Genomic DNA, 24,641 nt, shown 5'->3' with positions numbered 1-24,641 from the left:
TTTAAGACAAGAGTAAACTTCTCTCAGGAAAAAAATAAGTAAATAAGTTACTCTAAAAAAATAGGAGATTAACTAAATACTCTTATGCTTTATCTCAAGAGGATAAGTACCGCATCTATAAAACTATAGCATGTAGTTATAAAAAACAAAGAACCCGAGTTCTGTGAAGGCTAGGTTGTAAAACCCCCGACCACCATTTGCTCAATTAAATAATGGAAGGACTGAGCCTCATGTGGGATAGAGCAGAAAATCAAAGTAATGAGATAAAGAAAACCCCAAGATAGCAATTTCGTATGGACAAAGAAGTGAAAACCAAGAAAATAAGTATTAAGAGCAACTCACCAAAAATGTTGCGTGTGGTGCCAACTCTCAGGTTCCGCGGAGTCCGAGCCTGCGCCGCGGTGCATGCTGGGCCGGCAGCGGGCGGGGCCTAGGCTCCCAGCACGGCTGTGCCCGTAGGCTTTTGGTTTCTGACTCTGGGCTTCCCTGCGTATCCGTGCAGCTGCTGTCTATAGAGACCAAGGGGGGAAGTTTGGAGACAGCGGTATTTAGGGAAGCTCAGGTTTGCCGTCTTGGAATTTTCCCTGGATCCAAAAAGTTGGTTTTAGCCACAGAGAAAAACGAAGTTGCAGCGTTAAATTCTCAGACTGGGTGGATAATCTGGTGCTATGTTGATAACGGCACCGCAGAAACGGCTGTGGACGCCATGCTGCTCCAAGAACTGGATGCAATCACTGGATCGGATGGAGGCGGAATCCCGCGTTGTTGGGAGACTGAAATTGGGGGCCCGAAGTGGGAGATTATCTTGGACAATGGCAGTTTCCAGGCAGTTGGGCTGGTGGGTCTGCAGGAGTCAGTGAGCTCCCTTGCAGTTCTGAAGACCACTCTTGCCCACCATCACCTCTCTGGTGGGCCCTTAAAGTAACCAAAAAAAGGAGCGGGAAACAGGGAAGGGGAAGGAGAGAAATATTAGAGCTACAGAGAACAGATCTAGATGATTCAATATTTATATAATAGGGATCTTCGATATCAGTAAACCAACAAAACAGACTCTCTGAATCAAGAGAGTTCACTGGGAACGAGAAAAACCTTTATTAAACAGGATAGTTAAATGCATGGCGTGAACCCGGATTGGATATTGAATTAGAAAAGTTATAAAGGACATTTTTTAAAATTAGCATTTGAAACAAATATTAGATAATATTTTTGTATCAATGTTAAATTGTCTGCATTTGATAATTGTATTATGGGTATGTGAGAAGTCCTTGATCTTAGTAGATATATTCTGACATATTTAGGAGTGAAAGGTCATGATGTCTGTAACTTTCAAATGGTTCAGCAAAAAATAAACAACTGAGAGAAAGAACATGCAAATATGGCAATATATCAATTGATGAATTTAGGTGAAAGGTATAGGGTTGTTTATTGTATTCTTGCGACTTTCCTCTAGGTTAAAACATTTTACTAATAAAATTTAAAAACATGAAAAAATTTAAAAGATAATGCTGGGATACCAAGTGAAAAGTTTAAAAGATTAAAAAAAAAAATCTTCTGTAGATATCTAGGAAGAAAGCAAGCAAACAGAAACTCACAGTGATTAACATCTGCAATATACAAGCAGAAGAAAAATGGAGCATCATATCAAATGAGCATACAGAAGCTTAGAAAAAAATATCCTTCCTCAGACGGGGGTGGGAGAATGTTTCCAGCCAACTGAGAAGTAAATGATTACAAAATAATTCAAGTTTGAGAGTCAAAGAATGGGGAAAAATACTTTTAACAGAAAAGATAACATATAAAACACTGTCTAAGAATCTGTTGGTCTTGTCTGATTTTCTAATTCAGCTTGGTTCAGTATAATTAATTAACATTTCCTGAAAACTACCTTTCTTTCCATATTTTAAATTATTTTGCTTAGAAACCACATCTGGTGTGTATCCCTCAAAGCATTCTCATTTTTTGTGTTTGGATTTTGTGTCTTTATTAGGTTTGTGAAAGACTGCTTAATTCTTAGCTTTTTCAAATACTCCTATCTCCTGAATAAAAGTGGTGATAGTGGGCGCTGTTATCTTTTTCTGAACAACAAACATAATGCTGCAAGATTGGCACATTAAATATAGCATTTAACAAAGTTATTTTCCATGCCAGCTCACTAAAACAGCCAAGACAACTTCTCAAAATATCCAGTATTTTAGGTTGTTTTCAGAGGAATAGTTAATGAGATTATACATTTCTTATTATGTGGTTGTAGATACTTTAAAATTTTTGAATTATTTTCTGTGTAAAATGTATGTATGTGACAACATTCTGAAATAGTTTGCTTAGTACTGTTGCTATATTTTATAACTTTTCCATGAAAATAAGACATTTAGTTTGAAGAAAGTAAGACATTTAGTTTGAAGAAAATAAGAAAAATTCAGAAAATTATCATCTAAATAATGATAGACTTTTTTGGATCATTGTGTTTCATTGATGATTCCAATGACTTGTTAGCTTTAAACAAAAAGTCCATTGTAATAGAAAAATAAATATTGTTGGAAAAAATTTCTAAGCCCAAGATGGAGCTGCTTTTGCTCAGGGTGCCACATCAACCAACTGAAAGATAACTTTCATGTCCCTGTAAATGCTCCACTTGATCAGAAATGCAGTATATTCAGTCAGCCAATCCCCAAATGCGAAGCCAACTCTGGGCCTTCTCACCCCAAACAATGTTAACTATGTGACCCCAGCCAATCAGATATTTTCTATTTATCTCTTCCTCATTCTTTATTACCTATGCTATAAAAACTTCTTTCCTTCTGCCCCGTTTTGCAGTCTCCCAAAAGGTGACTATCTGCTTCATATATAAAGTTTGTTTGTATCACCTAAATTGCCTTCTTTAATCATTTTTTAACACCTATACAAAAAATTTTTTATGAGAAATGTAGGCCTTAAGACTTCAGAAAATAAGATTTTTTTAAAAATAGTTGAGGCTGTTTTTAAGACTGATGGCATGCTTAATATTAAAAAGAAAATGTTTAACTTCAAGTTAAAAAATATAAGAATATAAGAATGCAGAAAGTGAAATAGAAAATATTGAAATATTAATTTTTATTTAAGATTAACATTCAGAAAAGTGAAAATATTCATATTAATTACACTCATGTATGAGAAAATACTTTGAGAAACTGATATTCTAATACTATGTAAACCTAATATTTTATGATTGAGTAAATTCCAACCTTACCAGATAGAGCATAGCAGATGAAGTAGAATTGAACAGTGTCTAATCTGCAAATGCCATGAGTAATACCTCACACTTCCAAGTTGTAGGTATCAGGATCTTTAAGATCAGAAGCACTTTTTATGGCATAAAATAAAATATTAAAATAAGATAAAAACAGAGAAAACAAACTGACCAGTGTTAACTGTAAACTTTTCCTGGAATAGAGTTTGTACATTTCTTAAATATTCCTGTGATAGGTAGAATAATTTTCCCTCAAAAATGCCTACATCCTAATCTATAGAACCTGTGACTATTTTAGGTTACAAGGCAAAGATGAATTAAGATTATGAATGGAATTAAGGTTTTTAATCAACTGACCTCTAAAAAGGGAGATTGTCCTGGATTATCTGAGTGGAGCCTTTGGAAATACTGAGGTTCTGAAAACATGAAGAAGTCAGAAAAGGGACCAGAGTCAGAGAAAGACTTGATGATGCTATGCTGCTGGCTTTGAAGATGGAGAAAGGGGCCAGAAGCTAAGGAATGTGGTGACCTCTGGAATCTGGAAAAGGGACGATAATGGATCTTCCTTATAGCCTCCAGAAGGAATGCACCCTGCTGACATCTATATTTTAGCCCAGTGATACCCATTTCAGACTTCTGACTTCCCCAACTATATAATAAATTTGTTTTCTTTAAGCCACTAAGTGTGTGATAAATTGACACAGCAGCAATGGGAAACTGATATAACTCAACTTCTTTAAACGTATTAAGATATCCTGCAAAGACCAGCTAATGTTATAATTAAAGACATTTCAAACTGGTAAATTTGTATATAATGGAGGCATCAACTTTCTGCATTCAAATCAAATTTACTTGAGGTTAGATATTGTTTTCAAGTTTGATTCATAAATTACTACCTATGCTCTCTTTCCATATGAAAATCTAGTCAAGAAAATATTTTTTTCAGGCTACTTCTCATGGGAACATCTTAAATGGGTTACTGCTGGTTAAATTGGACATGTGCCCTTTAAAAGAAGGTAAGAAGAGTGCATCTAAAGAGCTATAATTCTGAGATTTCACCATGAAAATTTGTCATTAACCAAGGAGTCAAATAATTTTTTTTTAAATTTATTTATTTATTTATTTTTGGCTGTGTTGGGTCTTTGTTGCTGCACGTGGGCTTTCTCTAGCTGCAGCAAGTGGGGCTACTCTTCATTGTGGCACATGGGCTTCTCATTGCGGTGGCTTCTCTTGGGGAGTGTGGGCTCTAGGTGCACGGGCTTCAGTAGTTGTGGCTCGCAGGCTCAGTAGTTGTGGCTCGTGGGCTCTAGAGTGCAGGCTCAATAGTTGTGGCACACGGGCTTAGCTGCTCCACGGCATGTGGGATCTTCCTGGACCAGGGCTCAAACCCATGTCCCCTGCATTGGCAGGCAGATTGTTAACCACTGCGCCACCAGGGAAGTCTCAATACTTTTTTAAAAAATAAAAAATTTCACTTAGTTTAAAATTTCTGAACCAGAGACTTCAGTATTCTACTAGGTTAATACTTCTGAGAGTTCAATAAATTATTTTAGGAAAGAGTAAAATGGTCAAAATTATGTTTTAGAAAAATAAGAAATAGCAATATAGGAAACAGTTTGGACTTCCAGACAAGATGATTCTGTAAGTTCATGCTTTTGGGTAACCACATGGTTCCAGCCAGATAAAGATGATATATAAAGTTAAAAAAAAAAATAAAGATTCAACCTTGCACAGAAATAAGATACTCTTCCCAACTGACCACACAAACAAAGCAGAGTAGGCAGAAGCAATTAACCCACTGAAGTCAAATTCCAGAGAAAGCAAAGGTAGCTGGGATTCAGCTTATGCAGGGAACTGGGATTAAAATGCTTCACATTTGGTAGGAAGATTTCTTGAAAACAGAGGATATTGTGGATTCCAAGATGTTGATGATACAGAGACTGGAACTGTGCTTTATATACAACTTCAAGCTTAGAGAGGCAGCTGAAAATATACACAGTATCACAAGAAAACTGGAAAAAATTGGGGACTGGAATGCAAGAACCCCAACAGAACCTTGGTGCAGAAGGCATTTCAGGATTTGGTATCACAGGAAATGAAAAACCATTAGATAGGGGTGAGGAGAGAAATTGTGAGAGTGAAAGCAAGAGCAAGAAAGTGAGAGTGAGAGCAAGAGTGAGCAAGAGAGAAGGAGGAGAAGGAGGAGGGAAGGGAGGGAGAAGGGGGAGGGAGGGGGGAGGGAGGAGGAAGAAAAGATGAAAGAGAGAGAAGAGGAAGAAAGGAAGAGAGTACACATTAAAAAGATACCCAAAAGTATACTACCAGAAGTCAATTCACTGAGATTAAAATAATGACTAGAATAGTATGGAAAAAGTGTTTTTTTAAAATAAGTTGAGGATGCTAAAAATCTCATGATGTCCATACAAAAATAATTAGCATAAGGATACAAAAAGAACAAACCTTAAATTTTACATGAAAAAGAGTTATGAAAATACAAAAGTCTATACCTAGAATAAACTCCAGATTGAACTCAGAGGAAAAAAAATAGGTGAAACAAAAGGTTTCTGAGGGGTTAACTCAGAATAACACCCAGAGAAAAAGAAGAAAAGATATTTTTAGAGAAGAGAGAGGAAAAAATATTGCAAGACATGAAGGATAATCAAGAGCCTCCAATAAATAACTAATAGGTATTCCAGAGTTAAAAAGTGGTCCTGGGGGCTTCCCTGGTGGCGCAGTGGTTGGGATTCTGCCTGCCAGTGCGGGGGACGTGGGTTCGAGCCCTGGTCTGGGAAGATCCCACGTGCAGCAGAGCAGCTGGGCCCGTGGGCCACGACTGCTGAGCCTGAGCGTCTGGAGCCTCTGCTCCGCAACAGGAGAGGCCGCGATGGTGAGAGGCCCGCGCACCGCGATGGGGAGTGGCCCCCGCTCGCCGCAACTGGAGAGGGCCCTCGCACAGAAGCAAAGACCCAACACAGCCAAAAATAAAAAATAATAATAATAATAATAAATAAATAATAAATAAAAAAGAAAAATTAAAAAAAAAAAAAGTGGTCCTGGACTGATGGTGCCCTCAGATGGCTATCAAGAGCAAGTTCAATTTTTTCTGGAAAAATCGATTTCTATCTCCATTCTTATTGAATCACCACAGATAAAAGTTACAAGAAAAGTAAGCTACATGGAAAAGACTCTGACAAGTACAGGTTTCTGGTAACTGACTGTACTGCTGAACTGAATGAATAAGCATTTTCAGAACTCTAATGGAAAACTGATGAATTCATAAAAGTGCTAACAAAAGATCAAGATGAAAAAAAAATTAATTACATGGGACTGAGTGAACTGATGAGGATGATTATAATTTTTGTGACTTTCTGTTTGAATAAAAAAAAAGAAAAGAAAAGAAAAGTAAGCTAAAGTCTTTAATGTGAGCCCTGTAAAAATATCCATGACTTTTTTTATGGAACTAGAACCAGTAATCCTAAGATTTATATGGAACCACAAAAGACCGAAAATTGCCAAAGCAATCCTGAGGAAAAAGAGCAAATCTGTAGGTATAACCTTCCCAGACTTTAGACAATACTACAAAGCTACAGTAATCAAACAGCATGGTATTGGCACAAAAACAGACATCTGGAACAGAATAGAGAGCTCAGAAATAAACCCATACACCTTCGGTCAATTAATCTATGACAAAGGAGACAAGAGTATAAAATGGAGAAAAGACAGTCTCTTCAGCAAGTGGTGCTAGGAAAGCTGGACAGCCTCACGTAAATCAATAAAATTAGAACACTCTCTCACACCACATACAAAAATAACCTCAATATGGTTTAAAGACCTAAATATAAGACATGACACCATAAGACTCCTAGGAGAAAACATAGGCAAAACATTTTCAGACATAAATTGTAGCAATATTTTCTTAGATCTCCCAAGGCAAAAGAAATAAAAGCAAAAACAAACAAATGGGACCTAATCAAACTTAAAAACTTTTGCACAAAGGAAACCATCAACAAAGAGACAACCTACAGAATGGGAGAAAATATTTGCAAATGATGCGACCGACAATGATTTAATTTCCAAAATATACAAGCAGCTCATATAGCTCAATGTCAGAAAACAAACAACCCAATCAAAAAATGGGCAGAAGACTTAAACAGACATTTCTCCAAAGAAGACATACAGAGGGCCAACAGGCACATTAAAAAGTGTTCAACATCACTAATTATTAGAGAAATGCAAATCGAAACTACAATAAGGTATCACCTCACACCAGTCAGAATGGCTATCATCAAAAAGTCTACAAATAATAAATGCTGGAGAGGGTGTGGAGGAAAGGGAACCCTCCTACACTTTTGGTTGGAATGTAAATTGGTATAGCCGCTATGGAGAACAGTATGAAGGTTCCTTAAAAAGGTAAACATAGAGCTCCAGAAATCCCACTCCTGGGCATATATCCAGAAAAGACAAAAACTCTAATTCGAAAAGATATCAGTACGTGCGCCCCAATGTTCATAGCAGCTCTATCTACAATAGCCAAGACATGGAAACAACCCAAATACCCATCAATAGATAATTGGTTTAAGAAGATGTGGTGTGTATATATATATCATTACTTAGCCATAAAAAAGAATGAAATATTGCCATTTGCAACAACGTGAATGGACCTGGAGAATATCATACTAAGTGAAGTAAGTCAGACAGAGAAAGACAAATACTGTATGTTATTACTTATATGTGGAATCTAAAAAATAATACAAATGAATCTATATACAAAACAGAAACAGACTCACAGACAGAAAACAAACTTAGGGGATAAATTAGGAGTATGGGATTAACAGATACAAACTACCATATGTAAAATAGATAAGCAATAAGGATTTACTGTGTAACACAGGGAATAATATTCAATATCTTGTAATAACCTGTAATGGAAAATAATCTTAAATATATATGTGTATATGAATCACTTTGCTGTACACCTAAAACACAATATTGTAAATCAACTATACTTCAATTAAAAAAAAATAAGCTTACAGTAAAAATCTATGAAACAAACAAGGAAATAAGATACCATGAGCAAATTAGAACAGAAACAAAGAGGCAGCTAAATAAAATTCCAAGCCTTCAGAAATAGGAGTAACCAGAAAACAAAGTACAAGCATATATAAAAGGTATTAGACACATGGCTGAAATCCAGAAAAAAGAAAATTATCTGGCAAAGAAATGAATAGAACTTCTAAAGAGGAAAAAATACAATTATTTGAATGAAAAAATTAATGGGCAGGAATAACAGCATTTTAGGAATAGATGGATAAAAAGAAAATTAGCAAATGGAAGATACAGATGAAGAAATTACCCAGAATGTGGCAGAGAGAGACAGAAGTAGAAGACATTAAAGAGTGGTTGAGAGACACGAAGGATGAAGTGAGAAATATATAGGTTTATATATTGGCATATATATGTTATATATATATATACTCAAATATATATATACAAATATGTGTATATATATTTATATTGATACCAACTTAGGGAAGCAGATAGCCCAACAAATTCCAAGGAGAGTAAATTGAAAAAAATACAAATTATAATTCATCATAGTGAAATGGCAGAAGCTAATGGCACATAAAAAATCACCTAGAGAAAAAAGAAGGATTATCTTCAAAGGAATGTTAAACAAAACCATAGAGAACAATTTATATTAAAGTCTTGGGGAAATATATGCCAGCCAAACAATAGCGAAATAAACTGGTTTAGTCATTTTGACATCTGGCAAAGTAGAATTTAAGGAAAAAGACAACATAAAATATCAACACATAATAATTTTAAAAAACCCACCAGGAAGTTACAGAAATCTCAAAACTATATGGAGCTACAAAGTGGATTTGAGAATGGATTGGAGAAGGAAAAGACTGCAGTGTGAAGTTCAATGAGGAAGATAAGAAGATTGTGGGTCAGATGTGGTTTTAGGGAACTCTGTGGTGACCTTCAAGAGAACAGTGTCATTGAACTGACGGAAGAGGGAACCAGATGCAGTACGAGGAAGAACGAAGAGAGGTAAAAAAACTGGAGACTTCCGATTGTGTCTGGGACGTGACAGGGAGAGCCATCACAGAAGCTAGAGGGGGTACGTGGAGCCGAGAGGTTTATTCTTTTTTTTTTTTTTTTTTTTTTTTTTGGACATATTTTTAACAAAAGCTTAGATTTTGTGGGGCTTCCCTCGTGGCGCAGTGGTTGAGAATCTGCCTGCCAATGCAGGGGACACGGGTTCGAGCCCTGGTCTGGGAAGATCCCACATGCTGCGGAGCAACTGGGCCCGTGAGCCACAATTACTGAGCCTGCGCGTCTGGAGCCCGTGCTCCGCAACACCAGAGGCCGCGATAATGAGAGGCCCCCATGAGGAGTGGCCCCACTTGCCGCAACTAGAGAAAGCCCTCGCACAGAAACGAAGACCCAACACAGCCATAAATAAATAAATAAATAAATAAATAAAATTAAAAAAAAAAAAAGCTTAGATTTTGTGATTTTTGTTGGCAACGTGGAACATTATAATCTTATTTTCTTTCTTTGTCCTTTTCTTCTCCTACCACGCAGAAGGCATCAGAAAAAGAAGCACTTTAGGGTCATGCCACTTTGTTGGTGTGAGTACAAGAGAGAAAGTAGAGAAGATGTTGAAGAACCACACCCACAAGCATGGCCTCCTACCACCCTCTGATGACACCTAACAAAGTGGTTTCATCAGTGTCAGAGCTAAGCAACCAGGTAAGCAACTCTTCCTTCACAGGAAGTGATGGTGAAGAAGTGAGAGGTTGTTATGGGCTAATCATGTCCTCTCAAAATTCATATGCTGAAGTCCTAACCCCCAGTATCTCACAACATGACTGGATTTAGAGATGGGGTCTTCAGAGGGTGGGCCCTAATCCATAGGACTGGTGTACTTATAAGAAGAGGGGATTAGAACACCAACACACATGGGGAGAAGACATTAATCTGCAAGCAAAGGGAAAAAGCCTCAAAAAAACCCCAACCTTGCTGGCACCTTATCTCAGATTTCTAGCCTCCAGTATTATGAGAAAATAAATTTGTTGTTCAAGCTACCCAGTCTGTGGTGCTTCATTATGACAGCCCTAGAAAACTAATACAGAGGTATAGGATGAAAGGTGGAATCCTGGACTCATTCCCTCCTTAAATTCCCAAATCTTTTTATTTTTATTTTTTAAATTAAGATGTGATAGGACATTGCAGCCAAGCTTACGGTCAGGCCAGTGATCAGAATCAGAGAGTCAGATCAGTAGATCAGAGAGTTTGACCCTAATAGTCCCAGAAGGAATTAAGTGCAAAGCCATCTTTGAACAATTATCCCTCCATCTATTTCTTAGTCTTGAATTGCATTCAGATAATGTCACGCAACCTAGTACACCAGGAATGGCATATTTTATGCCCAGGTCATAACGTGGCCCAAATAATACCACACCAACAAGTTTTAAATTCTCAAGTTGAAGAATAATAGCCCCATTCCATTGTTAAGAACCCATAGAAAATAACTGATGGAGAAATTTAAGTTCACACAGTGAACTCCCCCCACCTTGTGGTCACATCAAAATATAAAACATTGCATAAGTAAAAGTGATTAGAAAAATAAAGTCAAAATCTAAAAAGCTGTATCACTGTTTATTTGGTCAGAAACATTAAAGTCTAAAAATATAAACTTCCCTTTTACACAAGCTTGTGAGATTCCAATAGTTTCCAATATACTTGGAGACAGTTTTCATAAATAAAATAAATTAAAATAGTTTTAGGTACTTAGTCCGTCCTAAACTTTGGAATTAAATCTCATGTGTTAGAATAATGAACATGAAACTTATTAATGGCATAGTATTTTGTGAAATACTTTAGTTCTTTGGCTTCCAGTGTTCTCAATGTGCAAATAAGAATAATAAAGCAAACCATCCACTATGTTATAAAGATCAAATTAGATAGTTTGTGGGAAAACATTTTGTTAACTCTAAGGCATGCTATTAGGAATACTATCTCATTATTTTTAAAATTTACCCTTAAGTAAAAAAGGGGCCTATGGGATTTTTCTTTCTGAAATTGTTCAACAAAACTGCTCCTTCTCATATAGAATCTAGAATTTGAGTCTCATCTAGAATCTTATGGGTTAGTCGCTGTTAACCATTATGTTCTGAATCCTGTTTGCTGCAAAAATGTCATGAAACCCAGTTTTCTCCTTTTCCAGCACCTCAGACTATCCATGTTTTACCTCTCAACTGTATATTTTTAAAATAGGTAATAGGAAGCAATGGCCATTTGGACTTGCTGGAGTCAGAACTGTACTGTAAACACTTATCACACCCATTCCTCACAGGCCAAAACGAGGGACCCCTGGAGATCAGCCTCCCTTTCAGGCTGTGTCCAATTAAACATGGAAACAGGCCAATGGAAAACAAAATATCCATTTTTAAAAAGAAAAAAATGCACTTGATTTATCTTTGAACCCAAGAATGTGTGACAGTGTGTTATAAATTGTGCTTAAGGTGGGGAATTTTAAAGTTGAAGCTCTAAGGACTCCCTCCCCCAAAGATTTGAAGCTTCTTGTTCTTCTGAGTGTCAAATGGGTAGATATGGTGTATTACTTCTCTGGAACTTAATGATCTAGGTTTTCTACCTTTTAATATTTATGATGCTATATAAAGGCTCTGTGTACTTGACATTTCCACGGCAAATTTTTGCAAATGGTCTTAACCCAGGCTCTAAATTTGCAAACACAAATTATTTGGGCAAATATTTCTGGTGGTTAGATAAAAATGCAATGTTTGAGGATGTTATTTGATGCACACAATTTTAGAGACCATGCTGTTAGAAGGTAGAGTAGCCTCCCTAAGAAATTTCTTGAAAAACCTGAAAGTTTACTTATATCCACAAACTTTATCTTAAAAAGGAAAAGCAGGATAGAATTTTGAAATATTTTATGGTACATACCAGATGATCTAAAATCTTTACCCAAGTCTTTATTATTTGCAATTAGCTTCACGAAAGAAGGCAGGTAGCATAGCACCTTCTATTTCATTCCTGGGGATTTGACTCCCTCATCTCATCTTCCCCATTATAGACAATATAGTAAAACACCAAAAACTAACCAAGAGATTTACAGGGACCAATTAAGTAGAAGGGGATGCTCTCCTTCTCCCAGGTACTTGAATGAAGGGCTCAGGGGAACAATTTTTCCATGATCAACTGGCCAATGTTCTAAATTGTCTCTTTCATTTCACCCATTACAACATTAGCTTAATATAGTCACAAGGCTTCTTTCCAAATTCTAGTAATAAAATCAATATAAAATGGAATTTTCCAATCCACATTTAATTGTGATTTTCCTTTGTGTTTTTAAAAAATCTTTTCTAAAGCTCCATGAGTGGTCTGCCCAAAGTGTAAGTGCCTGATTGATTGACAGATTATTTTACAACTACTACTTACTATTTCTTTTCATTAAGAGCCGAGTGGCTTTTAGAGAAAAAACAATAGGATAAAAAAGAAAAAAGGTCTTTGATTCACTTATTTCAAATAGAAAATTGTAGAGAAAAAAGTTATAAAGTCAGCGATTTTGACAGTATGTGCATTTCTTGCATCATATATTAATCGGTAGTCATAAATTGTAACAAGTGGACGTACAATGCAAAAGTGAAAAGGTAAAGATGTATTGTAGAATTTTAAAGGTATTATGCAGTGGGTGATAATTGATCTTTTCTTAGTTCTTATATAAGTGAGTTTTTAAATATAAAACTAAAATACATAGAATGTGAGGACTGCGACTCCAGTGTATATTTTATGAAACTATGGGGATTGTTCTTATGTCAAAAAGCAGGTGCTGCTTTCTCCATTACTGTCTTTATATTGTTTTTATTTTTCCTTTTAGAATAGTTGGATATTTTTTAGAACTATAAAAAATTTAGATGACTTTTCCAAAATTTTGTTGATATCCTTTGTCATACATTTATATGCCACATATAGCTTTCCTACGTTATTTCCTGTTTTATTTACCCTTGGTTGATATTTGACGAAAGAAAAAAAAAACAGTTGGTAAAATTCTTATTTTAATCTCCACAGAACCAGTAAAACCTATCACCTGCATTCTGTTCTGATTGGGTTAATTTTAAACAATTATGTAATATCTAAAGAGACAGAAACCCTGTATAACTTTTAATGAAAATAAGTCAAAAATTTAGCAGCTTTGAGCAAGATAGGCTTCTGATTTAAAACATGCTTTTCAAAAATCTGTCCTTTGAAAAAATGTTAATTACCTGATATGGATAGCAACCCAGAACTAAACAATGATATATGCTCTGGGCCATTGGTTTATAATGCTTCATGTATTTCACATGTCCATCTTAAGTTTGCTACTCAGCAATGCATAAAACATAAGAGAGATGAACAGATTAAATAAATTACCCTGCTATTGGCCAATCATTTGTATTTTTTGGTCATGCATCTCCAAATGCTAAGTACTCTAAGAAGGATATTCAGACGGCAAGGCCTATCTTCTTTCTACGTACTCTTATGTGAATAATCACTTCTAACCTGGTGGTGGCTAGAAAAAGTTTAGTACAGTTGTTGCCCATTAGGCTCTAGTCTCATAAATGGGTTTTTAAGAATTCCTTGGGCAAATGGGAGAGCTGAGCATAGCAAGCTGGGTCTAAATTCAATATCACCATATACAGCAAACTTTCCACAAGTGTAAAATAACATTGTTGGGCTGCACCCCTCAGGCCTGCAGGCTTGTAATTGCCCAGCAGCAAGACCAAAGGAAGAGCCCAGAAGCAGTGACAGGGACATCAAGGACTTGTTGGATAGGGAATCTTACAAGTCAGAAGTCCTGGAGCGACGGTGTTTGGCAGACAGCAGGCAGGACACAGGAAAAATCTTGCCACCTGAAGGAGAAGAAGCCTACCATTTATAGGGGGAATTGACTTCAGGTTGGCTCATAAGTTACCGGGGAAACCAGCGACTGGGCGGGGGCAAGCAGGAAAGCAGTTCTGATTAAGCCCTGTAATTAAGAGAATTGGATAGTCATGTGCGTGAAGCAGGTCCTGGTTGAGCAGGGGATGGACAGAGAGCAAGAGAACAGCCATCTTGAATGGCCTTACCATACCAATATCCATGACCAAATTGAGCCAATAGACAAGAATAGGAATCAATAAGTACAGCTGAGTATTATTTATTTTTTAGTCATTCAAAGAGCTACTTTTAGGCTCAAGCTGTGAGTGTCTTTAAAATGCTTTTTTGGGGATTTGTGATTAATTTTAGCCTGGGGAGACTGGTTTAGAGCTCCAAATTTAGATGATACCGCTGAGCTCTTGGAATTGACTGAGGGAAGTTGTTGAATGTTTGGCCTAGAAACAGAAGCATGTTACATAAAGAGACGCCACAGCACTGAGGTAACACTGCAGGAGGCAAAACCAAAATGAGGCTGCATCTGAGTTCAGCACACATAGGGGAAAAGGACCGAGTAAATTATGCACCTGCACCAAACCAGGTTGATGAATGAAAGAGGGTGATTGATGAACAAAAGTGAGGGCTAAAATCACATTAGTCTCTTAGTAAGTGAGGGAGGGAAATGTGATTCTTCTTAGGAAAAACTTATATAAAAGTATGATTTCATGATGATTTTTAAACAGAACCCATTCAGAGTAGGCAATTCCTGACTGCCCCCTGGCTGCCACTCTTTCTTTGTTCAGTGTCTGCCCTGCCAATCGAGGCTTTCAGGCATTCACCTATTCTGGATCCCAGTCACCTTGCAACCTGCCTTTATTGTTCTATCCACATTTGCATTTGTCTTTGATGCGTCCTGCTTTCCCCTGCTTATTCCTCCTTTTCCTTCTAAGGCATCTTGTCTGTTCATATTCCTTTTTGTCTTTTCCTTATCAATAGCCGTGTTCGGCCCTTATTCTGGGTTCTATGATGGTCATTTCACTGTTTGAAAGATCACCCTATTAAAATTGGGTAGGGTGGGCCCGCAATCCAGTTATCAAGGGAATTTTTTTTCCATTAATTTTGTACACTATTCCAAGATAGTCTTTTAGAAGGGTTACACTTTCCTTTCTCTTGATTTTGCATATCTAGGAAGAAATGGACAGTCAAGAAATAAAAGGAGGCAAAAAGTAGAATAATTGGAGCTGCGATTCATTGCTGATGGTACAAAGACTTTGTAAAATGGCACCACTACTTTTGCTGCTTGAGAGGATTTAATAAAGTTTGATACATGCCTACTCTATGATATAGCAACTCCATTGCTATGTAGACCTCCCAAAGGAATGAGTGTTTATATCTTAAAAAAATTGTACAAGAATATTCATAGAGACTCTATTCAGCATAGGCAAAAAACTGGCAACAGTGTAAATGTCTACCAATAGGAGAAAGAATTAACAAACCACATATACACACAACGATATGGATGAATCTCAAAACAATTGCATTTAGTGAAAGAAGACAGACATAAATGAGTACATAAAAGTACATTTCCATTTGTATGAAGTCCAAGAATAGGCAAAAACTAACCAATGGTGATAGAAATCAGGATAGAGCTTCCTCTGGGAGGGGGGATCATTATCTGGGAAGGAGTATGAAGAAATTTTCTGGGGAATGGAAATATACTAATTTGCTCTGAGTGATGGTTACTTGAGTATAAACATATATTAAAAATTTCCAAGCTATACACTTAGGATTTATTCATTTTACCATATGAAAAGTATACCTTATTTAAAAAAAGAAGGGGAAGGGATAAAAGAAGATTTGGTGAAAGGAGCACAGGTTTGGAAATAAGATGAACCTGGATTCAGAATCATAGCTTGAGTTTAATAATTCTATGATTTGGGGCAACTTATTTCATCTCTTTCAACCTTACTTTCCTCACCTGTAAAATAGGAAAACATCACCTATCTCATAGATGTGTTAACCACATTAAATTATTTAATGGTAGTCAATCAAGAAATACTAGTTTCTTTCATGACCCTTTCTTTTCTGTTTTGACTAATTATTAGCAGTGGCAAGATTCCTAACAAGTATTCTTTCTACTGTGCCACCAGATAGGTTTGTATGTACATTAAGTTTGAGGAGTACCGCTCTAGAAAATTCCCAGTGTATAGCAGTATATTCAAGGCTCTCATAAATTATGCTTTAAAGAAATCTATTTAGTACTGCTTGAAACCACATCTCCCAATCTTATTAGATCAAAGAACTGCCCCCGCCCCTCCAAACATGTATTTTTTTCGGGAAAGACATAACCATTATCCCTCCACAAGATTTTGTTCTAAAGAAAACACCTTGAGAAACATGTTAGTGTAGCACATCTCCCAGTTATGAATAAGAATTTTGGGGTATCCCCTGGCACATTTCAGAAATGCTGAGTTCAGGATTAGTCTGCCAGATACAACTGCAGCTCTTAGAACCACTTAATTTGCTGCTTTGACTCTATTAATACATATGTGCTTGGACAAATAACCCAAGTATGTGATTCTCAAATGTGAGTGAAGGGCACATCAGAATCATGTGGTGAGTTCTATAAAAATACACATAGATAGATCATTCAGATTCTACTTTGGATAAACAAGAATGGCAATACAATCTGCAGGGACTGTTGAAAATACTGTCCCCGACACTCCCGCCCCACATCCCGGGCGTTCTGGAAGATACTGTTTAGTGATTACAATGTGCACCCTGACCCAGGTGAGAACTATTGGTTTAAATAAATGCATCTCAACTCTGATTGCCCGTTAGTATCACTCTGGCTTAAAAACATCAATTCCAAAGCCCACGCACGGACTGACTTAATTGGCCTGGAGTGAGACTTGGAGATTGGCATGTTTTAAAGCTTCCCAGGTGATATTAATATGCAGCATGAGTTGAGAACCACTGGTCTAAGAAAAATAACGGTGTTTCTTTGACCCCATCACCAAAACTACCCATCATTTTGTTCTTAAGTTAAAAATACAGTCATTTCAGTGGTGGGTATTAGTCAAAAGAATGTCTATGCTGAAATTTCTTGTGTAGGGTCCCTTGTCTCTATATGGAGAATGGTGAACATCAAAGTGGTGTTTCAGAAAGTACAGGACAGTGAGGTGGTTGAGAATTGCTGCTCTGAGTCATTAAGATAATATGAGATCTGGGCAGTTTGCACACTGCCCTCCATCCATATTCATTCAGAGCTTTAAAACTGGATATTACATACAAGCAATTTGTAGACATCTGGGTGTAGAAAAGCCTCTAAAAGGCTTTTTTCATTGCCTTTAAAAATAATCATTTTATAATTTAACTTCATTTGAACAATTTCCAAGTAAGTGCAGTTATCAGAGAACTAGTTTTTCCCAAGTCACCTAATTCATACTAAGTAAAGGTCATAGCAAGGCTTTTAAAAATAAGCACTATTCTTCTTTTTGAGAAAGAATCCACCATTAACAAAGATGTTTTTAAAGCTTCCATCATCTAGTACCTTTAAGACTTCATTTCAATATTTATTATAAGTCAAAACTGGTATTCAATTAAATGTGTAAGTAGTAAATGATTTTATTTGTTTACTTTTCTATTTTCAGTAAGGAATGACTTTATTAGGAGGGACTATTGCAGCAGGCGGAAACGCCTAGTGTTAGCCAGAATCGTTTCAGGGAAGGAATGGAGGAACAAAGCTCTGATATGCTGAGGCCAGTGGCTGGGGAGGGAAGGAGGGACTTGTTAAAAACTGCTTTGTGGGCGGGGCTGGGGTGATAGTGTGGGGTGAGGGTGGGGGGTAAGCGCAGGATGGTGGAGGAGTGGGGAAGTGTCTTGAAACTTAACAAACTGCTTTAAATAATTGCAATAACAGGAAAAGAGCAGGCAGGAAATGTTTGTTGTCAGGCTCATGGAGGAGGGGTGGGGATCTGGGACTGACGCAGAGCAAACAAGTTATAGTGCTGGAAGTTCTCACAAATAAACGGTCTCGCTGTCCTAAGTCAATCCAGCCTCGGTTATGTCAAGCAACGTTTTGATCAGCCTTGTCAAGGGCTCCGCTGGAACATTAGCTCCCCAAAGAGTGCCTGTGTTCAACTACTACCAGTCATTCAGGTACCCCATTGCCATTTACTTCTCTTCTAGCATTTGCCATTTGCTTTTTCTTTCTTTCTTTTTTGTTTCTAATATTTATTTATTTTTTTTATTTGGCTGCTCTGGATCTTCCCTGCCACGTGCAGGATCTTCCTCTCGGCATGTGGGATCTAGTTCCCTGACCAGGGATGCAACCCGGGCTCCCTGCGTTGGGAGCGCGGAGTCTTAGCCACTGGACCACCAGGGAAGTCCTGCCATTTGCTTTCTACCTTATTTGATTTTTCTGTGTGTATGTTGTGTTGTTTATTTTACATTCCTGGTATTTAGAATAGTGCATGGTATACAGTAAGTACTCAATAAACATCAATTCAATGAATGAATAATTAACCTGTAAAAATACGCAACAATTTAGACTTCCATAGGCAGCGAACCACTCTATGGATATCGCTGAATGCAGTCGACCCTGGGGTCGGTAGATCCGTGATTGGCTGAATCCGCAGATGCGGAACCCGCTGAATGGGAGGGCAGAATGTAATACTACACCGTGTTACATAAGGGACTTGAACATTCATGGCTTTTCGTATGGGTGGGGCGGTGGTCCTGGAACCAATCCTCCGCAGATACTGAGGGACGACTCGTAGTAAATGATTTTTAAAAAAGCCCTTAGAAGTGCCTTATCTAAATTGTAGCTTTGAGGGCATATTTCTTGCTTACTTGTCTTCCTTGTGCATTAATATCCCTCTTTTTTACCATTTGGAAATAAAGAGACTCATTGGTATAGGCGGGAAGTTTTGTGGAAAAAGAAATATCTGTTTACTTAAAATGTACCAATACTGTCTAATGGGGCAGGGGAAGCTTGAATAAGCCTTCTGGGAGATGAGTTAATGTGATTTTATTAAACCAGCCCTCCAAACTGTGTGGGCATGACCCTAATAGAAATCTGGGCATTGATGTGTTTTACAAAAAAAAAAAAAAAAATTTGTCTTTTTTTGGGTTAACTGGATTATTAAAACACACACACACACACACACACACACACAACTCCTCTAATTGTCAAATGATAGATAATAAATGTTTACTGAAGTATGTGATATAATATTTTTTAGTAATAGTAAATATAAATTGAGGCAGTCAGGTCTTTTATCAATTGAAGGCATTATAGTATTGCTATTGATAGAACTTTTCTAGTCCTTGCCTTATATAATTTAAACAGTGCTGGTCACCAAACCTTTGCAAGGTTTAATTGCTCTTCAGGGGAACAGTGTGGAGCAATTATATGAATGATACCAGATCTCAACGATTAAGTTATGTGAAAAGACGGGGAAAGTTGAGCAAATTCTCAGTGGAAAAGGAAAGACTTCACGTAACCCAACTGAAGTTTTAAAAATTATAAGGTGGATTGATAAAATTGATCCAAGCAAACTCTTTATGTTTCAAGACCAGAGAAGTGAGTAGATATGATCTGAAAATTAGAAAGTTGGGAACAAGGAAAAAAGAAGGCAAAACTCTTTTACACAAAGGATAATAAGCATTTGGAATAAATTACTATAAAGGGCCCCTGAAGCAAGGAGCATCACAGAATACAGGAGGGAATGGAATGAATTTCTAAATGAAAAGGGAAGATAGAGAAGAACAGGAAGAAAATAGGCTGATGGAAACAAGGGAGACTTTAAAAGGCAGGTATGATGAGCAGAGAAACCTTTCACTGGGGTCCCTTCACTTCTTCCTGATAGTGCTGTTAAATGGCTTTTGGCATAGCCTGTAATCTAAAATAATGTCATAGCGTGGTGCCCCATGCTGTCACATTTAACCAAATGCTACATGGCATTTAACATTCGTCTATCTTCAGGGATGTCTAAATACAACTCTATGTAATGTAATTCTACTCTGCAAATAGGTGGTTTGAGAATACTACCCACCTTTTTGACCAATGAAGTTCAACTTTTCTATGGATGTTACAGGTTCAAGGAATTCCTCCTTAGTCTGTTGCTTTAAAAAATAAATTGTTTCCCATAAGCACCTATAATCTAGTGCATGTCAATAATAGATGAGATGATTTTCAATAAGACATACAGAAAAAATGAAAGCATATTAACCATTTGTAAACTATTCAAACTGGGACTGATTGTCTCTCCTTGAGCACACTGTGTTCTGTTATATCTGAAAAGAATCCCCTGCTTTTTTAGCTGGAAGCATGAATCTTTTTTTAGGAAAGTGTGCTGAGGCTGAATACAGGATTTCGAGTGATGGATGATTTGAAACATTAATATGTAAGGTATTGCTAGCTAATTATTCAGCGGTTACTTCAGTGACTTAGATGGGGAATAGGTTTCCTTTGGGAGACAGGATTCTGCTTTCAAGTGGTGCTAACTAAAGTATTAGTACTAACAGTTATATAGTACATGTTACTGCTAATTCTCTCCCAAAAAGTATAGGTACATTGCTTTCTAAAATATAAAATGCTTAATAGGAGCATAGTCATTGAGTGCTTGGAAAATATCTACTTGGTTAAAACAGACAAGAAAGTTTTCTTTAATTTAGGCTTAATTGTGAATTTTTAATATTGCTTTTGTAGGTATAGTCTTTTTCCCACACTTGGGCAGCATACTCTTGTCATTTTCTGAATACCAACAAAAAACATGAGAGGACGTTGAGCAGGACAATGGCTTCTTAGTGACTAACTTAGAACTTTTGAACTTCTCAAACATAAAAGGACATTTTCAGATGGAAAAGTTCATCAATAACGCATTGAGACCATTATCAAAGTTTGTTGGCCTAGATGTCTCACTTTGAGTTTCAAGTCAGATGTGGGACATGTCCACTATTCACAGGCAAGGTTAGTGTAAATTAATGACAGACCGTAATCTGCCAGAATGCCCAAAGGAGATCGTAGTTTTAAGAAATGGAATCTAAAATGCCATGAGTTTATCCGGAGAGGCACATAGGTAGGACAGGCTCCACTAGATTTCTAGATTTGGGCACGAATTCTATGCACTGTAAAAGAGCTCTGGGTAACTGGCACAGTGGGTACATTAGGTCTAAACCTTTGACTCTTCAGTCCAGCGCAGAGCTGACAAAATCATGGAGCCGATCTCACCACTCCTGTGTTCTCTGACTCTCACTTCACCCCAAAGCAAACCAGTGAAAGGCATTGGTAAATAACCATGGCATTCTTTCCCACTAATACACAATCTTTCTTAAAATTGTCCTCCCAGGAGATCCTCACAATCTACCGGGTTTGGCACTGTAGATGAAACCTATTTAATAATCCTTACCGATCCTTACATAGACGCAAATTCAGAATGGGGCTCGAAAAAATGTCTGTGGAAAGTATCAGGGCAACTCTGAGCAACAGAACAAGCCACTTTCCTACAAAAACAATGTCTTTCCTTTCTGATTTCATAGTGAATAATACAGGGCATGCGGGGCAGGGGGAGATTTTTGGTGTCAAAGGGCATCGAAAGTTAGTTAAGACGTATTCGTTTTGTGGAGACAATCTCAAAATGGATTTTTGGTTTTTTTCATTTGAGGCTTTTTGGCTTCATTTTCTCAAAAGTTACATACAGATTGGTAGACAGGTAAGTAGCTGGGTGGACATGTAGGTACGTAAGGAGGTAATAGCACTGATTCATTTTGGTTGACCATGCTTTGCAACATTTTATTTTGCAAGCTGGTTTTGTGTTATAGAAATATAGAGACATAAATACCACAGAGAAATATTTGTCCTATGTTTAAGTTTTAGGGGCACTGAATTTACTGTGTATAGTTAAAGAAACACATACTAGTATTTTGTGTATGCTGAGATTAATTTTCAATATGCAGTCTCCCTTGGGATATTTATATTCTTCCAATCAGCATGGAACTGTCCATCAAAACTAACATTATAAAATTTTTTTTAACTTGGCACTGAGAAATGTTTCAGGGCTTTCTTTAAAGAGCTCTAGACAGATTAGCAATCTTCCTGTAAAAATGACCTCTGTCATTTTCCCCGGTGCTGGCTACTTATTTCAATGCAGTTGAAGTCAGAGGAGGAGAGGGGTTTCCCCTCTTTTTCCTCCCTCTCCCTTTTAGATAATTTTAGAACCATTTGTTTAAGGCATAGAACTTATGGCTATTTTAAGAAAGTACTGATATTTACTTTAGAATGCAACCTGCATTTTGCTGTAAAGTTTATTTTAATTAGACCAGCGGAAAATAGTTTCCAAAAGGGAAAATACATTTTTTCGCACAAATTGCTTCCATAATTTTTGAACCCTGCTAAGCATTTTTAATAGATATGTGCCCTTAGCTCATCTCTTGCATGCTAACAATTTAATCTGAATACCAATATAGACACAAAATAAACGATTGTTTCCTGCCAGAGGTATCTGCAGAAGAAATCTTGGAGTAAAACATTGTCTTTGCAGCTCATTGTGTCTCTAATTAGAGTGGAAGGAGGCAGAAGCTTGCTGGTGTCAGTCTGTGTTTAGCATGCCCTGGAGCCTCAAACTCCTGTGGGTATCAAAGTGCACTAATTAAATGAGGGGTCCACAATACGGCACTAAACATCAGAGTGCGAGAAAGAGTCCAGTGTCCTCAGTGCCTTTGAGAATCTGTGGCCCACGCTAATTACCCATTGTTGAATTGACTTTCCATTCTGTGAGGAATGAATGGTTCCACTCTCCCTCCTCCCTCCACCCCTCCCCCTCTCTATTTTACCATCTTTGCTTTGGCCGCCTAATTAATCTTATGGAAATCTCCCGAAGCCAGATTCCAGCAAGGTTGCCCCGATGTTTATAATTTGATTTGTGATGATAAAAGTGAAGGCACCCGGTGATGGAACAGTGTCATTTTCAACGCTCTTGAGAATCGAAGAGGCTATCAATCTTTCCCACGTGCATGGCAAACTGATATCCTAGAAAATTAACTTCAATTAATAACAGAAATCCCCAGACACATAAGAAAGCGAAGCTGCTTTGAAAGAGAACCTTCAAAGATGTCTCTGGACTGTCTTTTATATGCAGACCTTTTTTATATAAGAGATACTCAATGAGGAAATATATATATGCGTGATTGCCTGTGTGTGTGTGTCTTTTTTTTTCAATACTAATTTCAGGGAGTTATGGTGTCATTCATACCTAGTGCAGAAAGAATTTAACCAAAGTTCTCTAGGTTTAATATCAAAGCATTCCTGTCTTTAAGCTCCAACATTTGGTGTCTTTTTTCTTTTGATTTGATGAGCAATGCAATTTTAAACATCATTTGAAAACTTTTCTTCTTATCCATAAAGCCTTTCTGTGGGCAATCAACATCTTAAATGTAATCACAAAATATATATGCATGTACAAACATACATACACAGTAAAACTCACTAAAATTTTTGACAGGAAAGGGTTCAACAGAACCTGTCCAATATAGTAAGAGTTGGATTGAATAAGGAATAAAAAGCCTCTTTCCCACAAAGTTTTATATCAGATATTACTTGATTTAACACAAGTCTACTCTCTAATTATGTGCTCCAATTCTGGAATATACCTTAGAGAAAGAAAGCAGTTATTCTTGGACAGCACAATTTCAGTTTATTGATTAAAAGATTTTAGACATTTATAATATTTTATCACAACAACTGGAATGAGTGCACCGTCCAGAATAATCTCAGAGATAAGTACCTAATTCCTTCTCCCCCTCTTCTCCCCCTGCTTCTTTTTCTGCTTATATTTCTACTTATTTTATTTCTAAAAGCCATTAGGTTATTAAATCATAATTCTCAAAATATTAAAAGAAACCTACTTCTCACCAATAAATAGTGAGCACCTCTCAATGTTTTATTTAACTTAATAATGAGGGAACCAGCAGGATGGCAAAGCTAGTTCAAAAAAGATGAGAGGAACTGGGCTTGTGTACAGCCCTTGAAACAAGAATGGTGAAATAAGATTAGAAAATTACAAGATTGATTAATCCTATGGCTCAATGAATATGTAATTTTTAGAGTTAAATTTTCTACTGGACAGACAAGAATGTTATCACACCTTAGTTTTTAAAAGTTAACTTCCAACTTTTCAGAGTTGTCAAATGCCTGGGCTCTAGTCAAGCATGAATTCTAAGTAAAACAAAGTTACATTCCCAGAGAAAATCAGGTGATCCTCAGACTCAGGCAACCTTGTTAGATAATTCTCTAGCATGAATTAAGGAAACTCAAATTTTGGGTAATTCTCTTTGACAAGGTAAATACACTCACCAGTTTTGCAATTAAAACAAATGACCAAAGTTAATACTGTTTTTCCAAGTCAAAAGCGGGAGGACTTGGAGATTTTAAATTGAGCAAAACAAACAAACACACAAAATCTGGTTTAGTAACCAGATCAGG

The 24,641-nt window shown here is 37.0% G+C and overlaps 1 long non-coding RNA gene across 1 annotated transcript in view; it reads right to left on the bottom strand.

The window, feature by feature from the left end:
* Positions 1-348: 348 nt before the first annotated feature.
* The window catches only part of LOC118900963, an 88,175-nt gene continuing 63,882 nt past the window's right edge, over positions 349-24,641 (bottom strand). The window contains exon 3 of the long non-coding RNA XR_005021259.1: positions 349-915. This is a non-coding gene — a long non-coding RNA (uncharacterized LOC118900963). The remainder of the gene's footprint in view (positions 916-24,641) is intronic.

The sequence above is a fragment of the Balaenoptera musculus genome, chromosome 9 (genome assembly GCF_009873245.2).
Source record: "Balaenoptera musculus isolate JJ_BM4_2016_0621 chromosome 9, mBalMus1.pri.v3, whole genome shotgun sequence".
NCBI classification, from domain to species: Eukaryota; Metazoa; Chordata; class Mammalia; order Artiodactyla; family Balaenopteridae; genus Balaenoptera; species Balaenoptera musculus.
Note: the sequence above shows the minus strand (reverse complement) of the source record. Positions and strands in the feature narration are given on the sequence as shown.